Below are 21,826 nucleotides of genomic sequence, written 5' to 3'. Positions count from 1 at the left end.
TTGTACTGATACTCCTTTTTCGGCTGCCATTACTCATAGGGCTCTCTTGAGGGTAGTGATCCTCATCCAGGGGTAACTCATCTTCATCAGGGAACTCCTTATCCTCATCCACATCTCTAGCTATGGTAGATGTTGATCCATCAGCAACCTTTTTGTGGAACATCTCATGCAGTAGCTCAACGTAGTGAGGTATGAATCTGCTAAATTTATTGCATTCTAACGACTGCAATCCAATGATAGAGGAATTCAGAAACTATGTACCTTACAACAAAAAAAAGTAAACAGCACAAACAAAAAAACTATCTACCTTGTTGTTTTCTTTCCACCATTGTTAAGATGCTGAAATTGCTCCATTACTTTTTCTACCTAAACCCGATTGTTTCATCGCCAAATTGTAAAATTCATATAATTTCCTACATTGTGTCCACCTATTTCTGAATTGCTTGATTTCATACCTGAGGTTAGTCCTTTCCCTAAATTTTGCAGCTATTTCCTTGAAACCTCTAGAATTCACCACCCCACCTGGTGCATTGCCTAACCGGATTTGTTCCACAGATAATTCACAAAAAATGCCTGTGTTTTTTTCGCTCCAGTTTGCTTTGTCATATTTGTTCTAACACAAAATGCAAAATATAAATACTCTAACAAAGCAAGAGATGCAAACTACTCTAAGAGGACAGGACGCTTACATAAGGTTCGTCCCCAGTTTCGTCGTCCAATTCTTCAGCATCCTCTATGTTCATGGATGATGAAAAGGCGGCAGAGGCTGGGCCTCGTCCCAACCTCCCCCGAATAGGTTGCCGGATAGGAGGACTAGCATCTGCAATGTAAGACAAGCAACAATCACAACCAGCAACGATAAATCACCAAGAACATCCACTAAGATGAACCAATTCATCAAAAAGAAGAGGTAAACCTGCAGGCAGCGAAAGTGAAGCAGTAGCACTCCTTCCACGGCCACGGCGACGACCACGTGCAGTGCCACTCCTTTCCCGGCCGATGGAAACACCACCATCTCTCTGACGGGGAGGTTGAAACAAGCCGAGACGACCACCATCGCCGCGTCCTCTTCCAGGCTCTAGAATATCGGAGTACTCATCGAGGAAGGGGAATGCCTCATCCTGGGAGTTGAGGTCAAGATCCTGCATGTTAACCCTCCTAACTCGTTTGGATCGGGTACGGCAGCCGGATTAGGGAAAGAAGGGGCCACCGAGGATGAAGCACCCTGCGAAAACCAATCACGGTATCCATCCATCTGCTTGGAGCGGTTGCGGTAGGGATGGGGCAAAGGGTGGTGGCGGCGGCGATGGGGATGGTGCAGGGGGACGTTGGCGGCTGCGGTAGGGATAGGGCTGGGGATATTGGCGCCGGCTATGGAGATGGAATAGGAAGAGGCACCGACGGGAAGGGGGATGGAGCAGAGGCTGTTGGCGGCGGCGATAGGAATGGATCCGGGAGTTGCAGCGGCGAGGATGGCGGATCCGGGGGTGGCAGCGAGACAGATCCGGGGTGGGAGGAGGGGGGAAGATGGGATGTGGAGATGGGGATGAATCCAGGACCAACGGCGGATGGGGTGCGAGCACCGGCGGTGGGGCTGGACTGCAGGAGCCGGCGGCGGTGGATGCATCAAGCGGCGGCAGTGGATGCGTCAAGCGGTGGCGGTGGATGCGAGGAGCAGAGGAGTGCAAGTGCGAGTGCGGGGAGGGGGGTAGGGAGGATGCGGGGAGTAGAGGAGTGCGGCAGACGCGGGTGGGGTGGGAGTGCGGGAGTGCGGGTGCGCACTAGACAACAATAAACGAGGGGTATAGGGTGTCCTGCCCAACCTTTTAGCAAGTTTAGCAACCAAAACCTTGCTAAAGTGCTAAACTTTAACAACTCAACTTTAGCAAGTTTTAGCAAGGGTGTTTGGCAGTTTAGCAGCTAAAAGTTGCTAAACTTTAGCAACTAAAGTTTAGCAAGGTGAAACCAAACACCTCCCTAATACAGAATGCAATGATTTATGTTACCTTGGTTGTTCGAGCTCCATGTTTTTTGTATCTTGTGACAAATGAGATTATTCAAAGAATCAACATTGTAACTTAAAAATGAAAAATAGTTAAAGTAGTCATGAAGGAAGTAACGTATGCACATACTGTTATCTAAGGGTATGTTTGGATCCATGAGCTAAATTTTAGTTCTGCACTTTTAGCTTAAAATTTAGCTCTTGGGATCCAAAGAGGTGGCCACAAAGGGGCAAAGAACTAAACTTTGGACTAAAAATTTTAGCCCCCAAAGAGGCCCTAAACTGGGCTAAAAGTGGTCCCCAAGACCAAGTTCCACCCTGCCCCCTTTCCTCTCTCCTCCGCGTGGTCCCTTGCCCCTCCCACACTCCCTCTCTCCTCCGCCTCCAACGTCCGCCGCCTCCGCCTGACCCCGCCACCTCCGGCTGGCCCCGTCGCCTCCGCCCGACCCCGTCGCCTCCACCCAACCTGGCCTCCTCCAGCCAGCCCCACGTCCTCCGCCTACCCCCACGGCCTCCGCCCGCATTTGCAGACGGGGCCGCCCTTGCTGGGTTGATGCGGCCCAGGCGCGAAGCGCCACCTCCTCCGGCTGCGGCGCAAGAAGCTCGGGGGACGGGGCTGTCCCGGCTGCGCCGGCGCCGAGGCCGTCGCGCTGCCGGCGGTGTTTGTCGACGGGAAGCTGCTAGGCGGGCATGACGTTGGTGGCGCGCCGGGGCCGTCGGACTCCGCCATCCTCTGCTGCCCCCAGCGGCAGCGTCCGCGCCGGCCGACCCTGCGGCGCACGGCGGAGAGCGGAGGATGCGGGAGGCGGCGAGCTGCTGCAGGTGATGTGGCTGGAGCATAGCACAATAGGCCAATAAATGAGGGTAAATCAGTCATTATTTGAAAGAAGACTAAATTTTAGCCCATGGATCCGAACACCCCAGCAGGACTAAAGTTTAGCTCATGAACTAGTGATCCAAACACCACCTAAAATGTTTTACAGAAAAAACTCATTATGTATGCTCTCAAACTAATCTACCAAGTTTCAGATCAGTATTGTTCGGGTGCTTCAATTTTAGGTTGCAACCTCAAAACCTACTATCTTATTGATCCATATGTCACGTCGTAGCATTTAAATTTCAGAGCATGCATGGATACATGCAGAAAGTTCATTCTTGATGTTTGTTTGAACACACACACGCACACATATCTGGCCCAAAACAGTAGGAGAGCAGTATTTGCAGTCCACAAACTAAAAGAACTATTTGATTTCTCTAATAGTTATTATGAGATTTTAAGCCCATATCCTACGTGGGATTAAGACAAAATTATGGTTGCTTTGTATCCGACGAGATGAAGGATAGGTATAATTAATTATGTTTATAACAGCAAGTAGTCATTCCGAATTGTACATGCAGCCATATGCTTTTTCTAAAAGGAGAGACACGTTTCCTTCAGCCGAGTCCCCATGGAAACCCGGTGGCATGTTGCCATTTGACACGATTTTGAGCAATAATCATTTCAACAAACTGAGTGCCACAAAAGAAACACATTTCCTTGAGAAATCATTAATATCAATGGTTATTTATATAGCGTAGAAGAATAGTTCTAGTCATTTCTCAGTGAGTAATGCTAGTAATTGCTGCTTTAGTTATGCACAATCGCTGGTAGGAAATTGGTGGATATTGAATTCAAATGAATATGTATTGTGGATAGATTAATACTTGAGCTGTGGAGGTGCACGACCCCAATGATATTGTACTACGTGGTAGAGTTTCATATGCCGCTTAGGGTGATGCGGCAGTTTGGGAGGATGCAATCGTGCCCTCCTTTGGAATTATCGACTTCGCAGCAGCTGCACAGGTACGCAGGAATAAATAACTATTGGAGGCTATTCAATTAACGCACTTATTATGTTATACTAATACTTCACTAATTTCTGATGCAGTATCGACCGCAGAAAGCGGTACAAGGAGAATGATTGGAGGTTGAAGCATGGCCAGTACCTCCACCTGTGGCAGAACAAGCAAGGATGCGATCCTGAAGGTGGACCGTACTGGCGACCAAACAATGAGTACATACGATGGTACTGTACTTCGACGAGAACCAAAGTAAAACCATCTTGGACTAATGTGCCCATTGAGGATGCACCGTCTGATGATGACGCTGACATAGCTGACGTGTATGACACGGTGACACGCCATGGGACACAGCTTGAGCGTGCACCTCTCCACGACTACATGGTAAGATTTCGGTTTGTAATTATAGTATCGTAACATTGATCACTTATGGAATGAAAACTCCTGCGTGCAGGGACAGCAGCTTGCAAGGCTCTCAAATGAGGCGGGCGTGATTATGGAGCACGCCGTCGGGGAAGGTGATGGTCTGCTTCGTGCTTTTGCAGAGGTACAAGCCCAAACTAATTTTCACTTATACTCGTACTATCTATGTAACCATCAATAACATAGTCGTGAATATATGGTAGAGGGTTTGAAAAAGTTGCAGGCGAATGGCTATGAGGATGAACTGCATGACGTCCTCAGATGCGCACGACGGGGGCAATGTCCAGGGTACTTCTTCAGGATCACGTCGGACTACATTGGCGACTACCCCCAGGGTTGCAACACCGTCCACTGCTGCAGGTCCTAGCATGAGATCGCGAGGTAAGGAACCCGCATCCCCTCAGGAAAGCGAGGAGTCTGAAGGTGAGCAGTCTGAGGATGATGACCCTACGTATGGTGAGGAACTGGAGATTTCTCACGATGCTCCACCTGTGACTCAGACGCTGGGAGAGTCCAGCCAGGTATATTCACAAGTTTCTCCAAATTCAATTATACATTTTAATGTTCGCTCCCGAAGTGTCATACAAATTTTATGATTTGTGCCCAATTATTCCATAGGAACCTGCACCTCGTACCCGGTTGCCACGCCGGCGTCGTCGTTCCCGGGACCACACCGACGTCAGCAGCGCCAATGTGCTGCCCACGCATCCAAGGAGGGAGCGTCGCCCAAGAGATCCTTTTAGCCTTCCGGATGAGCGGCGGTTACGACACTGAACCTAGCATGTCTCAAGACTTTTTGAACCGTCACGTGTGTAAAAGACTAAGTTGGTTGTTAGGTTTATTCATGTCACGTTTGTAAAAGACTAAGTTGGTTGTTAGGTTTTTTTATGTCCGTACAATGTTATATGTTTGATCCATGATGTACTTATATTTCGTGTATTTTTTCGTAAATGTTCAGAACAAAAATACGTTTCGGATTGTGCAGCGCGCTCCTGACGCCCCACCCTCCTGGTTCGAAACCTACTGAAAGGTTACTAAAATTGGCGCGGCAGCGGACCCCTGCCGCGCCAGTCCGCCTGGTGCGGCAAGGCCCTCCCCGGCAGGAAACGTACTGAAACTTCGATGCAGTTGGCGCGGCAGCTAATTCCTGCCGCGCCAGGCCGCCTGGCGCGGCAAGGCCCTCCCCCGGCAGGAAACCTACTGAAACTTGGTTGCAGTTGGCGCGGCAGCTAAATCCTGCCGCGCCAGGCCGCCTGGCGCGGCAAGGCCCTCCCCCGGCAGGAAACCTACTAAAACTTGGTTGCAGTTGGCACGGCAGCTAAATCCTGCCGCGCCAGGCCGCCTGGCGTGGCAGCTCATTCCTGCCGCGCCAGGTTGCAGTTGGCTGCCGCGCCAGGTTGCAGTTGGCGCGGCAGCTAAATCCTGCCGCGCCAGGCCGCCTGGCGTGGCAGCTCATTCCTGCCGCGCCAGGTTGCAGTTGGCGCGGCAGCTAAATCCTGCCGCCTGGCGTGGCAGCTCATTCCTGCCGCGCCAGGTTGCAGTTGGCGCGGCAGCTAAATCCTGCCGCGCCAGGCCGCCTGGCGTGGCAGCTCATTCCTGCCGCGCCAGGTTGCAGTTGGCACGGCAGCTAATTCCTGCCGCGCCAGGCCGCCTGGCGTGGCAGCTCATTCCTGCCGCGCCAGGTTGCAGTTGGCGCGGCAGCTAAATCCTGCCGCGCCAGGCGGCCTGGCGCGGCAAGGCCCTCCCCCGGCAGGAAACCTACTGAAACTTGGTTGCAGTTGGCGCGGCAGCTCATTCCTGCCGCGCCAGGCTGCCTGGCGCGGCAAGACGTCCCCCGGCAGGAAACCTACTGAAACTTGGTTGCAGTTGGTGCGGCAGCTCATTCCTGCCGCGCCAGGCCGCCTGGCGCGGCAAGGCCCCACCCCCGGAACCCTGTTGCAGTAGGCGCCATCCACACTTCAATCCACACTCACCAAAAGTTCGGTTCGTTTGGCGGGGCTCCTACCACCAACGCATTTCTACTTCGCCAGGCGGAGTGGCGCAGCAAGCCCATGGTTAGGATAGAGAATAATATTTATTAGTAGGCCCGGTAATTCTGACTACATGTAACACAAGGCAGATGGTACTGACAAGACGTCCACAAAGTGTTCTGCAATAGGATTAGATCAGACCGGTGCGCAATCATGGATAAGAATAACACACACGTGCATTAAATGTTAGGGGTACGTATTGCCCCATTCGTACTTCGTCTTCTACTATTATTGCATCACAAATACCTTCAAGTACACCCGCTCTACCAGCGTTATGCCTTCCTCCTCTTCCACCGCCCACTCCTCCTCGTCCTCCATCCAAATCATCGATCCCATCGAAACTACTACTATTTCTTTCACACTCTGGCGCACAACGCATGCACGCCATTCTCGTGCAGTCGCGTCGCGCCTACAGAACCGGGCCACTGCCCTCTGCTCTTCCTTTCTGCAACTTGACCGTAAATCTACTCGATGGTGCTTCCTTCGTACGAGAATACGAAGCGTCCCACCGCCCGCCACCCCAGCACCCGCTCTACCAGCGCTATGCCTTCCTCCTCCTCCACCGCCCACTCCTCCTCATCCTCCATCCAAATCATCGATCCCATCGAAGCTACTACTATTTCTTTTACACTCTAGCGCTGACTACTAGCTCGGAGAGGAAACTTTGATGCGTTTGGACATAGTTCTCTCGGAAATGAAAATAGTTTTTGACAACTAATTGTAGTTCCCAGAATAAACATAAACATAGTTTTCACAGCTATAAAAAAATATGATCCAGCTACATCAACACGTTCATCTAGTCCAAGTCACCTTCATAAAGTAACTCGTCATCATCATCATCATCATCATCATCATCTCCGGCAACAACAACTCCCTTGACTTTCTTATCGACATTAACCTTACCAACAGGTAAATCGGCAACAAGAGACTTCATCGTCTCCATCTGTGCCTCTTCCGCTTTTTGTTGTAACTCTTCCATTTCAATCCTTCTCTTTCTTTCCCTAACTTGCTGCAAATATTCTTCCCATGAACCCTCAGGGTATTTCACATTCGGATCAACCACATAACCTAAGCGATCTCTTTCCTCCCTCAACCTTTGTTTCTCCAACTCCCTCTCCTCCTGCAACTTCCTCCTATTTTCTCTCTTCTCATTTTCAGTTAGAGGTCGTGGATACTTGGATCTATTTTGCCTCCAATACTTAATAATAGTTTCCCTTGCATAAAGTCCTTTAGGTTCCACTCCAGTCTCATGCACCATATCTTGATATATTTTCCCCCAAAGCAAGTCGTCGTCAGGAATAGGCACATCATACTTCTTCCTAATCTTTTCTTTAATTTCTTGTTGTTTCCTTGACTTCCATGGTTCCGATGTATTTCCCAACTTTAATAACAAATCATATCGACCACAAAAATCTTCCCAATCACATGTCCTTCCCTCCTGCAACAACAATTCAATATTCTTACAAATTTGAAACAAGTTACAACCTTCATAAAACATAAGAGACGAGTAGTTACTAACCTAGTAATCGCCGTGTGCATTTCCACAGAACAAACCATATCCAAGTTCAGAAGGCACCACACCTTCTGTTGCCAATATACCACACTTGCATCTATCACTAGGAAAGGACACACATGGCCACGGTGCCTTTTCACTTTCGAACTCCCGCACTTCCTCCTCTGTTGGCCACATTGCCATTGGGCCGTATATATACTCATTGAAATCACACAACGGCCACCCATCCTGCAAAAAACCCATGACGTGAACTACTCATACGTAAAGTAACTACAAAACGCTGCTCCAACTTCCAAGCAATAACATCAAGTAAATAACATCAAGTTAAAGTATGAACAATATACTGCAAAATTATAACTGCTAGCTAAACGACATACTAATATTCTCGTAATGTACTTACATGAGTCTTTAGGGAGCATCGAAAGAATGGAGTAAACTTAGGTGGATCCCCTAAGTTAGGACGCATAAGCTTAGCAGGAACACCACACTTGCACATGGGAGGATCCCTCACACGCCTACAAGCAGCCTCCTGCTTCTCCTCCTCGGTCATCCTAGGTGGGTTTGGTGGAGGAGGAACCCAATGCCTAAACTGATGGTATGGTTTAAGCTCTGTGCTATGATATGGGAATAGGCGGATCCTAGGATCATATTTGTCGGGTCCATCGATCCACTGAAAGAAATCACAAGGTGCGGCAGGCAGTGGATCAAAAGTCCATTTGCATACATAGAAGGCTCTTCCGGCTGTCTTTGGATGCCTTGATTGTTTCACCTCTGCTTGCGCGCCACATCTACAAAGAGGTACCGGAAGGGCAGGAGGTACGGGACCAGCACCATTGGACTCGCCCACATAACGCACATACCACCTACGCCGTTTGTATTCACAACCAAATGACGCCATCTCACCTGGAAATCAAGTGCAACAAATTTAATACACAAATAAACTTTACACACGTAATCCATACGAGCTATATACATCATTTTGATAAAATGTAAACACTCGATCTACAAAATACAAACACTGAAACAAAAATGAGACTAATTAATTGAAGATATAAAAACAATACATGCCATGTAAATCACACAATTGGATGAATATATACCTAAATCGAAGCATTCAACAAGTTCTACACGTCAATATCGCGGGCAGAGACTCAATTGCGTATAAACTACGTATCATCTAACACAAAACACCATTGCATTTCATTCAAAATTCAAATCACTAACCTAACCCTAAGTCACCTAAACATCCTCCGATCTACCAAATGCAACGATAAAACACGAGAAAAAGTAGGGGAATACCTTCCACACGAAGCAGGGATCGATTTTCACTACTTTTCCCCACCCAAATCGTCGGATTTTGGGTGGATTTGGGGGTGGGGCGGTGGGGGCCGGCGCTGCAAGGTGCTGCTGTGTGGTGTGTCTGGAGGAGGAAGGGAGCCAGCGCGTGGATTTAGTGCTGGCCCTGCCGCGCCAGGCGGGCTGGCGCGGCGAACGCCCGCCCACGTCAGCGCCCACCTGGTGCCGCGACTCGCCGCGCCAGCGTGGCAGGGGCCGCCGCGCCAGTGCATGCGGCGCGGCAGCGTGTTCCTGCCGCGCCAGGCGGTCTGGCGCGGCCAAAAGGGTCACGCCGCGCAAATAAAACCCGGGTGAGATTATTTTTAAAAATAAATAAAAAAAAGGTTAAAAATAAAAAAAAAGTTCTCTTGTCTTTAGGCATTTCTACAAACAACTTATGTGCAGTAGCGACAGCACGTCAATTGAGCAGCTCCCATATGCACAGGTAGAAGGGAGAACTGCAGACGCTGCTACGGCCGTCGGTGGGGAATCTCTCCGCGTGTTGGCAAGGGAGACGCCGCAACCTGTGCACACACGTCTGTGTTGAGGTTGAGGCGCAGCGCAGCCGCATTGCCAATGGCCTTGCCTGCCCCGCCCGCCAGGCGCCGTGGCCGCCCAGCGGGTCAGCCGCCTCGTGGTGCCAGGTCGCGGCCGGTGTCAAGGCAGATGCGGACGGTGGAGGACGGCTGCCTGTACAAGGCGATAGCAGAGCCTCGAGCTCGACCAGCGGCGGCCGCTAGCTGGAGCTGGTGATGGCGGGCAGTAAGACCTCTCGAAACGCTAGCTGCAGTGCCCGTGCTGGGACGCCCGATCAATGTCCGATGGTTGAGGAAAAAAGGAGACGTGGCCCAATAGGGTCTGAGAGCTTGATCGGGTTTAGAGGTTTAGAGATCTCCGAAAGCGTTCAAAATAAGTTACTAATTAGGCTTCATAGGTTCGTCTCGTGAATTAACCTTCAATTTATACAATTGATTTTTATAATTAATCTATATTTAATACTTCTAATTAGTATCTAGATATTCAATGTGAACTGAACTTTAGTCCGGATAAACCAACACCCACTAAAAAGTCTAGTTTTGGTATCAACCAAAAAAAACTTCTCCCAACAGTCACGGTCCCAAAATTAACGTGCGTCCAAAACCGACGGTCACCCAAGTCGAATTTCCGTCGTTGCTCCGCACATCCAATCGCGCATATCGCGGGAAGAAACATCGGTCCCGCCCCATCTTCAACTTCTCCTGCATATAGGTCCATCTGCGCCTTTTTTGCCCTTTGTTGCGCGCTCCGGTATGCTATGAAGGTCTTATTTAGTTTCCAAATTGGGAGTGGTAAAGTTTGCATTTTACCATAAATGCGCAACCGTAGCATTTCGTTTGTACTTGTAAATTATTGTCCAAACATTGACTAATTAGGCTTAAAAGATTCGTCTCGCAAAGTACAACAAAACTGTGCAATTAGTTTTTGATTTCGTCTACATTTAGTACTCCATACATGTAGCGCAAGTTTGATGTGATGGGAAATTTTCATTTTGCATAGTACTAAAGTTGGGAAAAACGGAGAATTCAACCAGGCCAAAGAGTATCAGGTCCTGTGCATCGCTCTCCGTCGTTGCGCTGTCACACAGCCATCAAATCATCATGTCCGGGACAAATGCCAGGGAGGGCACGTGTCCTCACTCAAAGTTTTTTTTAAGCTAAACCCCTTGTCACATTGGATGTTTGATACTAGTTAGGAGTATTAAACATAGTCCAATTACAATAATTACAAAACTAATTGCACAGATGGATTCTAATTCGCGAGACAAATCTATTAAGCCTAATTAGTCCATGATTTGATAATATGGTGCTACAGTAACTATTGCTAATGATGGATTAATTAGCCTTAATAGATTCGTCTCGCGAATTTAGACTCCATCTGTGCAATTAGTTTTGTAATTAGCTCATGTTTAGCCCTCCTAATTAGCATCCGATGCGACCCTGCTAAAATTTAGCACCTTGTATCCAAACACCCCTTAAGCAACAATTTTTTACCCTTTTGTGCTCTAAAAATTTTGCTATCTCTTAGGAGGTGACCTCTCTCAGATTTTGGGCAACCAGGACTCCGGCGGTGCCTCCATTGCTTGAGTGTCTGATGAGTGCAGGTCGCCGCCTTCGTCCGTCAGCCAGAGCGCAGCAGCCTGAACAACGAAGTACGTTTGTCAGGTTTCAGATTTTCTTCTAGACCTACCAAATACATGGGTACCCGGGTACGGCTGCTGCAAGTCAGGTTATGGAACGGCAATATAACATGAATGAATGAATTACATGTTGAAGGAACTGAATATGGATTAAGGAGAGTTTCTATTTGCCATTGTGCTATGTATTCTTTGTAGTACTGGTAGTGAACTATAGTTCGTATAGCTCTTGTATTAAAAAAAATGATCAGACAATATGGGTGCAGATTCAACTTGTGTTTATGCAAGCATTGAAGAGGTCAAGCGGACTAGGTTGAACAAGGAAAAAAAGGGAACGTGCTTTAACAGATGTACTAGACGAATGAGGTGCTGCCTAAGATGACGTGACATAATTTAAAGTTTTTGAGAATAAAAAATATAGCCACAGATAGGAATTTGTGTTTTTTATGCCCAATTGTTTTTTACATATCCCAATCATAGATTATGGGATAAGAATATCGGGTGCTCTTCTTAGCTTTGGTTTGACCAGATCTTATTTGTTTGGTTGTAGTCACAATTGTGGTAAGATCTCTTGCTACTTGAAAAAAGTGTGGCATGATTTTCCATATTCTTGCACCTCATAGCAAAGATTTTACACACTTAAGTTTAAACTAGTACAATACTCGTGCGTTGCAACGGTTATTACATAGTCCGTATTAGAATAAAAGCTACAAACTAACACTTGGTAGAACACACTATTAACCTCTAAATCGCCATAGTTCAAAATTCACGCCATGGCTTTGATTCCGCAACCGTGACTCAGATCTGCCTGCCATCCAAGTCCTGCATTACAACGCATTTTCTAATTAAAATGACAATGCAGAAGATACACACAAAAAAACAACAGGATGTAGAACTTACGATGCCATCAAGGTTTGATATGGCATTGTTGACCTCCTCAGCAGAGCCATAGGTGACAAAACCAAATCCTCTTGACCTGCCACTCTCCCTGTCATAGATGAGATGCTAAGCACCCGCCCTTGCCCGCTGAACAGGTTCTCAAGCGTCGAGTTGTCGACACCCCATGCGAGGTTCCCTACGCAGATCTTGTTTCCTGAATCCACAAAGTTTCCACCACCTCCACCACCCCTTGGTGCTCTTGGTGCAGTCATCCCTAGGCGATGGTGGCCCAGAGTTCACCCTTAGTGGTCTGCCTTGAAATGTTTGTTTGAGACGCAAGGCTAATTAGTCAGGAGCTCAATCTGCTACGACGCACTATGCACTCAAGAGAAGTAATTCAGTTCCAAAAGCTATGATGAAGTTGTTCCTAAAGTTTTCGGTTATGCTACGATTCACATTACAACCTTTTATAGAAATGCATCTGATCTTTGTCTGTTTAGTGTTGCTATATCTTTTTATTTTTCCTTCAACTGGATAGTTAATCTTCTCCAGAAGCATACCAAGAGAAAGGTAGCTTAAACCATGGAAGTATACTCACATAACCGTTGAATTGCTCAACAGCAGCTCCGGCTTCTTCAGCTGAAGACATTGTCACTAATCCAAATCCACGGCTTCGTCCAGTCATTCTATCATATACAACCTGCAAAGCAGTTATGAACTGTTAGAAACTTAGAATAGTGAAGGCGAAATAGTGAAACGCAGAAGGTTCACTCAATGCATACAGCTCTGTTGGACTTCACAATTTGAATATTGTTTCGATTTCTGGTCATAATTTACCACAAGTACATAACCATGTCAGTGTTTCAAATAGTGTAACAATCAATTACTCCTGACTAAATTCGGTCAAGTTGTCCAGTACTCCAGTTCCATTCCACGTGACCATACGACAGTGAGCAAGACTTTTTTTAAAGAATAATATATTTCCTACTTTAGCAAAATGACAATTTCTGACACTAATTATATAGACGGGCGGCACAATTAACTCGTATATACCTCGACCATCTCGGCGGAGCCGGCCTGCTCGAAGAGCCTGGCGAGCTGTGCGCTGTCGACGCTGAAGGGCAGGTTCTTGACGAACGGCTTCAGGTCCTCGGAAAACTCCTCGGCTCCCTCCTCCTCCTCCTGCTCCGCGCCCTCGATCTCGTACTCAGACAACACCGCGACGGCCACGGGCTCAAACACCCGCCGACACGACACGCAGTGGCAGCATGAAGGGGAGGAAGGCAGAGGCCACGGTCGCTGCGGGCTTCGGGGAGGATAGGGCGAGGAAGCGGGGCAAGAAGGAGGTGAAAAAGAGCACAACAGCCATGATGCCCGGGATGGGGACGAGGATAAGGTTCCGGGGATTGGAGAGCTGGAGGTGAAGGTCGATGGCACGGGAGGAGTCGAGAGAGTGAGGACCACCTCATCAAGCGCCGCCTCGAGGGGCTAGCACGACGGAGGCTCGCAGCTGCCGTTGACGCACAGGACCACCTTGCCGTGCTCCGACTCGTCCGCCTATTCCCACTCCTTGTGCTCGCTGACGAGGGAGGGCAGCGGCGGGGCGCCTCGCTCCGGCCGCCACCCGTGCCCAATCCCCCGTCGCCTCTCTGCTCCTCTCTGTTTTGAGAAGCTTTTTTTCCCTTAACCCCCTCCCTTCTCTCTTTTTTCCACCCGAATCCCTCTCTCTTTAAAATATAGACTGCGGGTTGATTACCAAAAATTTGAGGGATGTTTTTGCAAAATGATCAAGACGGTTGGAAGAAACATCCTCTCTTTAATATTAGGTATAGATTTAGCAAATTTCTGACAAATTGATACTTCATGAACCATCCCCATCGCACTCACAAGTTTGGGACGACCGGGAACCACGGAAACTAGAGATGGCAACGGGCACAAACCCGCTGGATTTTGCCATCCCAAATCCATGCCCACGAATATAAAACCCGCCCGTTAAAAAACCCATGACCCGCCACGGGTTTAATTTTATGCCCAAACCCGTACCCATTGGGTTAACGGATACCCGCAGTACTAAAGCAAGCAACTAAAAACAATTATCATATGTACATATATATTCATAATTTAATATATACGCATGCAACATTGATGTAAATTGATAGAAATATAGTAAGGAAAACCACGTACTAACAGAGCACTTTAGTTAATAAATCAGGCATAGTATAGATCTTACCAAGTTCAATGTTTAACAATTCAACCATGATAAAAAAAAAGTAGCACATATATCTAAGAGTTGAACTTTGGCCGTCAAAATTAAGATAGCCCGAGCTAAGGATATGGACTTATTTGGTGGTATATGACCGGGTCTTAAAAAGTTTATGTATTTATGGGTTCAGATTTTAGATTCACAAACCCATACCCGCAAACCGAATGGGTCTGATTTTTTACCCATTAACAAACTCATGGGTACAAAAATTGACCCTCGTACCCTAACAGAGTAAAAATCCCATCGCCATCCCTGACGGAAACCTTTCCGAGCTCGCGGCTCTCCCGTCCCGGAGATGCGTGGAAAGAAAAAACTGTCCACAATTGAATTTGTGACCTCGAATGACTAGTGGGCCCGTGAACAATTGGTTTCGGACACTTTGACGTCTTGGCCGGCCCAACCCAAACCCTAGGTCACTCGCGCTCGCCTCAGCTACAAAACAAAAGCGAAGCACTCGGCGCTGTCTCCCAGACTCCCACTCGCTCCGCTCGCCGCCTTCCAAATCGCAATCCCCGAACCCTCTCTTTGTCGCTTTCCCCTCCGGCGACGGCGGTGGAGGCGGTCATGGCCAACTTCACACCGCCATTCCCCTTGGACAGGGACTCCCGCCGCCGAGGCGAGGACCCGCAAGAGATGGAGGCGCTCTTTGGCCGCGTGCTCTCCTACATCTACCACGCGCTCCCCGACCCGCCCGTCACCGCCGACGGCGACCTCTGCATCCTCTTCGACGACGACGGCGGGGGCATCGATCGCCTCAGCCTCCTCCCCGACACGCTCCTCGGTAACATCGTCTCGCGCCTCCCCATCAAGGAGGCCGCGCGCACGACCGTGCTCTCCCGCCGCTGGAGGCCCATCTGGCGCGCCACGCCGCTCGTCCTCCTCGACACCCACCTGCTCCCGGGCGGCGATGACGTGATCCCCAACCACCTCGACCGCGCCAGCTCCAGCGCCGTGGTCGCCGCTGTCTCCCGCATCCTCGACGCGCACCCGGGCCCCTTCTGCTGCGTCCGCCTCACCTGCTGCTACATGGACGAGCATCGAGCCCCGTTCGCGCGGTGGCTCAAGCTCTTCGCCGTCAAGGGTGTCAAGGAGCTCTTCCTCATCAACCGCCCGTGGCCGCTCGAGGCCAAAACGCCCATCCCCGCCACGCTCTTCAGTATGGCCGAGCTCACCACCCTCTACCTCGGCTTCTGGATGTTCCCCGACACGACCGGCCTCCTGCGCGGCGCAGCCTTCCCCCGCCTCCGCGAGCTCGGCCTCTGCAGCGTCTACATCGATGCCTGGGACATCGAGTTCGTCCTGTCCAGGAGCCCCGTGCTGGAAATCCTCAGCTTTGAAGGCCTCTTTCTTCCACTTCGTCTCCGCCTCGTCAGCAACAGCCTGCGCTGCCTGCAAGTCCACAGCTGCAAGCTGGACAGCCTCACCGTCGTCGACGCCCCGCGCCTCGAGCGGCTGTTCCTGCGGACTTATGAATCGGAGGGCTTGAAGAACAGGATCAAGATTGCCCATGCCCCCGCGCTGCTCTTGTTTGGAAACTTCGAGCTGGGAAAGGATGAGCTTCAGATCGGCAGAACCATCGTCAAGGTACTTGCATTGCATATCCCTTCTATGATGATCTCAACATTTCCCCCCCTTTAACCGTGTTTGTGTTCTGTGCATTGGATTGGGTGGCATTGCAGGCTAGGACAGGGGCGGATCCAAGTGCCACGATCACATCTGTCAAGACCCTGGACGTGGATGTGCGATTTGGAATCCGCAGTGATGCCAAGATGCTGCTCATCATCCTCAGATGCTTTCCCAATCTCGAGAGATTGCACATCCATGTGAGACTGTGAATCCGATCATTTCAGTTATCTTTGTTTTGCATAAACTCCGTACTAGCATAAACCATGTAAACCTGAGCATTACTTAACTGATTTAACTGCTGTGCAGTCCAAGAATACTACTGAATCCACTGGCAGGCTCAATATCAAGTTCTGGCAGGAGTCTGGTGCCATCAAATGCGTCCTGTCGCGCATCGCTGTGATGGCATTCCATGATTTCCGAGGTGAGCGGAATGAAATTGCCTTCCTCAAGTTCGTGATCGAGAGTGCGCCGATGCTGAGGATGCTGATGATTGTGTATGCCAATGGGTATTTTGGTTCGAGGGATGAGGCGACTTCCAAAACTAAGGCTCTGTTCGCAGGAAAACGGGCCAATGATCACTGTTTACTGGCGGTCTGTGAGAATATGCAGGCAGATGGTGGCCTTTGGAACTTCCAGAAAGGCTCTGATTTCTCTTGTCGCGATCCTTTTGGGATCGTCCAGTGTAGTTCCTTTGGAGTTGGTCATTGGTATGTTTAAGTGTTTACATGCAAGCCACTGTCCTGGATCGCTATGGAATTTCTTTGTTTTTCCTTTTTGAAGTTTAATCAAGGTTCTTGTTGGTTCTACTAGGGATTTGTTATCATTATTAGGTTTGCATGTTGAAGCTACTAGTGCTATGCTATATGCAAATGGCTAGTTACTTGGACAAATGTTGTTTCTGGTTCCTGCTATATGCTTCACGCATGCCTTGATGCGTCTGATAAGTTAATTATGTAGCATGAGTCCGCCATAATGGTTTGGTACTGGTCTGAACATCAAGATGTATGAGATAGTTCCGACTTTTGTTATTACTGTTTTACATGTTACTGTCTTATTTTAGCAATTTCCATGAAATCTATGTTTCGTCTGGCAGGATAATTTATTCAAAAGGCATTTTTCACTAAGGCTGCCTATGGTCTTTATGGTTCATTTATTTTACTGTTAAACCAGAGTCATGAGATGTGACCCTTTTGCATTCTAATGAAGTCCAAGCTGCCTATGTATTCATCGTGCTAGTTTAAATTCGTTAGAACTGGCCAGAATGTTGCTTCTTTTGGATTGTTTCTGTTTTCGAAGTAAGTGTTTCCGATTGTTAGCTCTGAAAATTGTACCAGGCTGTTGCTTCTGCTAGCATTATTAGCTTCATTTGGTGAAGTCTGTACTACTATCACTTATGCAAATTACTATTATTACTCAGACAAATGCTGTTTTCTGAATGGCAGCTATGATGTACTGTATCTACAATTCATCTGATTTATCTTTCTAGTTGTATCACATATTCTAGTCCTAAACAAAACATTCATGATTTCTTCCAAAAAAATATTTTTTTACAAGTTAATTACAATCAAAGTTCTGATGTGCGAGCACTAATGAGCTGGATTTATTAATCTGACTGTGTATTATGGTGATAATGATGGACTCCATGGCATGGCTTGTATCCTTAACAAATTTGTATAATAGTAAGCAACATATCCTTTACCAACTACTCCAGCATAAAGACCAAGCAGCCTTGGTTGTCTATGTTGCACGAAGCTGTTGTGCTATTTATTATGTTGATTCATAACAGGGAGGGGGGCTAAAACTTAGCCCCCTCAATAAGAGTGCTAAACTTTAGCCTTTGGGGGTGTTTGGGAGGGAGGCTAAAGTTTAGCACCTGCTGTGCCAAATGACCCTTTTACCCCTACATAGCTGCCCCTCCGGATCGCCACCCGCTCCTCCTCAGCCCCTCCGTCGCACGCCCACCACTCCGCGGGCTCCGAGCCCACCAGATTCTTGCCCCAGAAGTCGTCGGCGCTGGCCACATCCGCGTCCCTGGATGCGATGCCCGTGAGCGCATCGTCCTTACTGGCGGACGCGCCCGCTCTTGTTGCGGCGGCTTCCTCGCGAACGCTCTGGATCTCGAAGTGCTTGGCGATGCCGACGTTGGAGTTGGAGGAGGACTACCAGGTGCAGCTGGCGCTCGCGATCTCGGCCTCGTCGACGCGGACTTCGTCCAGATCCGCGTGGACGAGATCATCAGCCTCGGCGCTGCGGCGGGGGCCGGCGGGCATGGGGAGGGCACTGCCGACGAGAGGGTCTTCTCCGACACGCCTGCCAGCGCCGCGACGGTGGTGAGCAGCAGTGCAGCGGACAAGACCGCCGCCACGGCGCACAGCGGCGCCCTCCAACGGCCACCGCGGGAGCGGGCGCCTGCGCCGGAGACCTCGCGGGGGGAGAGAGAGAGAGACGCCGTCCTGCGAGATCTGCGGACGACGTCGGCCAGCGCTGCGACGACGGCGAGGTGATGCGCACCGTGGAGGACTCTGGCCAGGCGTCGCATGCCATCGTGGAGGAGGTGGCGGACGGAGGCCACAGGGGCGGGCGGATCCGGCCGGAGGAGGCGGGGACCGGTCAGGACCTCCCCAAGGCGCCATCGCGAGGCTCACCCTCGAGGAGGCTCGGATCCGGCAGCGGCGGCGGTGACGGGGCCGGCTGGGCTCCGATCCGGCGGCGGCAGTAAGGTTCCGGGCGGAGCGAGCGAGGCGGAGGCGGCGGAGGTGGTGGCGGGGCCGGCGAGGCGAGGCGGAGGCGGGCCAGCGGGGTCACGGCGGAAGGCGTGGGGCAGCGGGGTCGCGGCGGAGGCAGCGGGGCTCGACGGAGGCGGCGGGGCTGGTGAGACGGACGGTGGGGCCGAGCGGAGACGGCGTGTGGGGAGAGAGAGAGTGCGGGGAGGAGAGAGAGGGGCAGGGGTGGAATTTAGGATAAGGGGATCACTTTTAGCCTCTTTAGTCCATTTTAGCACCCCTGGGAGGGGCTAATGGATTATGGGGGGCTAAAGTTTAGCTCCTCCATTTTAGCCCTGGTGTTTGGGAGGAGAGGGCTAAAATCTAGCTAAAATGGTTTACCCCCCCTCCCAAACACCCCCATAGTATGGTTTGGCTTCTTGTATGTTAAGATTCTCTTCATGTTGCACACTAACATTCCTTTATGTTCCACTTTTAGATATATTGCAGTGATGATGGGTACTATTTATGTGATGATTGAGTATTGATCATTCTCTGTTGATACTCCTTTACTTGGTGCCGTTGCTCTAGTCCTGTTATCTGCAACTACTTTATGTCTACATCAAATTTGCAGATACAAAATTCATGGCTCCTAAATATAAATAAACTAAACAAGAAAGTATCATAACAAGGCCTGGTCAACAAAAAAATAAAATCGTTTTCAGTGATGCTAATAGGGAAGTGATAAAAATGAATGGCTCCATTTCTTCAAAAGTACCAAGATTTGTGTAGCTAAGTCTTAAGGATCATGCTCTTGTTAGGTTCATCAAGCACACGGAACATGGGGTTTGTAAGGCAAAGCATGTTTATTTAGCACAAATCTTGTAGATGGGGCATCCACATATGGGAACTAGTCATTTTAATTCTGATCTATTCACGAAAAACACAAGCTTTTCACTTGTTATCATGTCCATTTGTTGCTTGTAGTTAACCAACCTGATGGTCCCTCTACAACTCTAGGCCAAAAAAGTTCCCAATCTCAATTCACCGCGAGGCAGTCCAAAGTCCAGACAAATCTTCATCGGAGTACAGAATAGTTCATAACAAGAAATCAAAGTTGTCGTTAAAGAGCATGAAGTTGTTGCTCCTTGTGCAACCTCTCGCCAATGAGCTACCTAGTTTACATTTTTTTTCCAATCATTCAATATGTAGATGATACTTTTGCAATCTCCACTGGGCTCAAGGTCAACTTCCGCAAATCAATCATGGTTCTAATTCATGTGTCGGAAGAAAAGATGGAAAGGCTTGCAACTGCTTTTGGGTGTCATATAGGGACCATGCCATTCACCTACTTGGGATTACCAATGGGAACCACCAAACCCAAGATTGAGGATTTGAGTCCAATCATGGATAGAATAGAGAGGCGACTATCAGCATGCTCATCTTTACTTTCATACTTGCACACTCAAGATTGCCTCAGGAGCCATAGAAAACATTGACAGAGCTAGAAAGCAGTGTATTTGGAGAGGAAATAACAGTAGTAGGAAGGGAGGAAACCTTGTTGCATGGCCAATGGTGCTAAAGCCTAAGGAAAAGGGAGGCCTTGAGGTGATAAACTTGAGGATACAAAATGATGCCCTTCTAATAAAACACTTGCATAAGTTCTGTGCCAAGGCAGATATCCCATGGGTTCAGTTGCTATGGTTTAAGTACTACAGTGACAAAGTTCCACATAGCTGTAGAGAGATTGGCTCTTTTTGATGGAAAGATATCCTGAGATTAAACACAATTTATAGAGGAATAGCGAAATGCACAGTAGGTGATGGTTCCACAGTACATTTCTGGAGTGATTTATGGTCTCCCTCAGTCGTATCGCTGCAAAACCCCATGCTTTTCTCCTTCTACCTCTGATGCAACAGCCTTTGTCAAGGACATTATGGAAGCTGATGATCTAGCAACAGTATTCAACCTCTCACTATCTATGCAGGCGCTTGTGGATCTTATTGAGTTGCAGGAACAAATCATGCAGATACCCACTAGTAGAGAATTCACCTTCCATGCGCCCCATTTTGTCCCGGTTTAAAGTTGGCCCGGGACAAAAGGTTCACCAACCGGGACTAAAGCTTGGTCACTGGTGGGGGGCTCACCAACCGGGACCTTTTATCCCGGTTGCAAAGGCTAGTGGAAAAAGAAGACCCTGAGAGGCCTTTTATCCCGGTTTGAAACACCAATCGGGATAAAAGATCCCCCTTTTATCCTGGTTTGAAACACTAACCGGGATAAAAGGGGGGTCTTTTATCCCGGTTGGTATTACAAACCGGGATAAAAGGCTCTCGATCCTTTTATCCCGGTTGGTGTTACCAACCAGGATAAAAGGGTCCCCAACGGGGTGGCTGAAAGAGGACTAAATCTCTCGAACCCTTTTATCCCGGTTTGTAATACAAACCGGGATAAAAGGGGGTCTTTTATCTCGGTTGGTGTTTCCAATCGGGATAAAAGGGTCCCCTACGAGTTAATACAAAAGGATTGCATCCCCTATATAGTCAGATGTGCTGTGTAGGTGGGATGGTAAGGAAGCTACGCGCGAGGCTGGAGGTTGTGTGGGTTCGAATCCCACGCAGCGCGCACGTGCATATTTTGCGTGAAAAATCACGTGACTTGTGACTTGTGACGTGCGCGTGTGGGGGGCCTCCTGGGAGCCTGGGATTTCTTTTTTTTTCAGCGCCTGCCGTGGTGACCCGTTACCAACCGGGATAAAAGGGGGGTCTTTTGTCCCGGTTGAGTGACCCGGGACAAAAAGACCCCATTTTGTCCCGATTAGTTTATCCCGGATGGATTTTCGGGAGATTTGCACCTTACCAACCGGGACTAAAGGCCAATTCTCTACTAGTGACCATATGATGTGGTGAAGCAAAAGATCGATGGACATATGCATGGGGTAATCAAATTTACAAACCAAACAAACTTTATAGACTGGCTTTCAAGCGCATGGAGGTACCTGCCACATACAAGCTAATATGGAAATCCAAGTGCACACCGAT

At 49.0% G+C, this 21,826-nt stretch overlaps 1 pseudogene; it reads right to left on the bottom strand.

The window, feature by feature from the left end:
- Nucleotides 1-12,074: 12,074 nt before the first annotated feature.
- Nucleotides 12,075-13,563, bottom strand: LOC117865529 (29 kDa ribonucleoprotein A, chloroplastic-like; annotated as a pseudogene).
- Nucleotides 13,564-21,826: the final 8,263 nt, after the last annotated feature.

The sequence above is a fragment of the Setaria viridis genome, chromosome 7 (assembly GCF_005286985.2).
Source record: "Setaria viridis chromosome 7, Setaria_viridis_v4.0, whole genome shotgun sequence".
NCBI classification, from domain to species: Eukaryota; Viridiplantae; Streptophyta; class Magnoliopsida; order Poales; family Poaceae; genus Setaria; species Setaria viridis.
The sequence above is the reverse complement of the archived record's forward strand: the minus strand, read 5'-3'. Positions and strand labels throughout refer to the sequence as shown.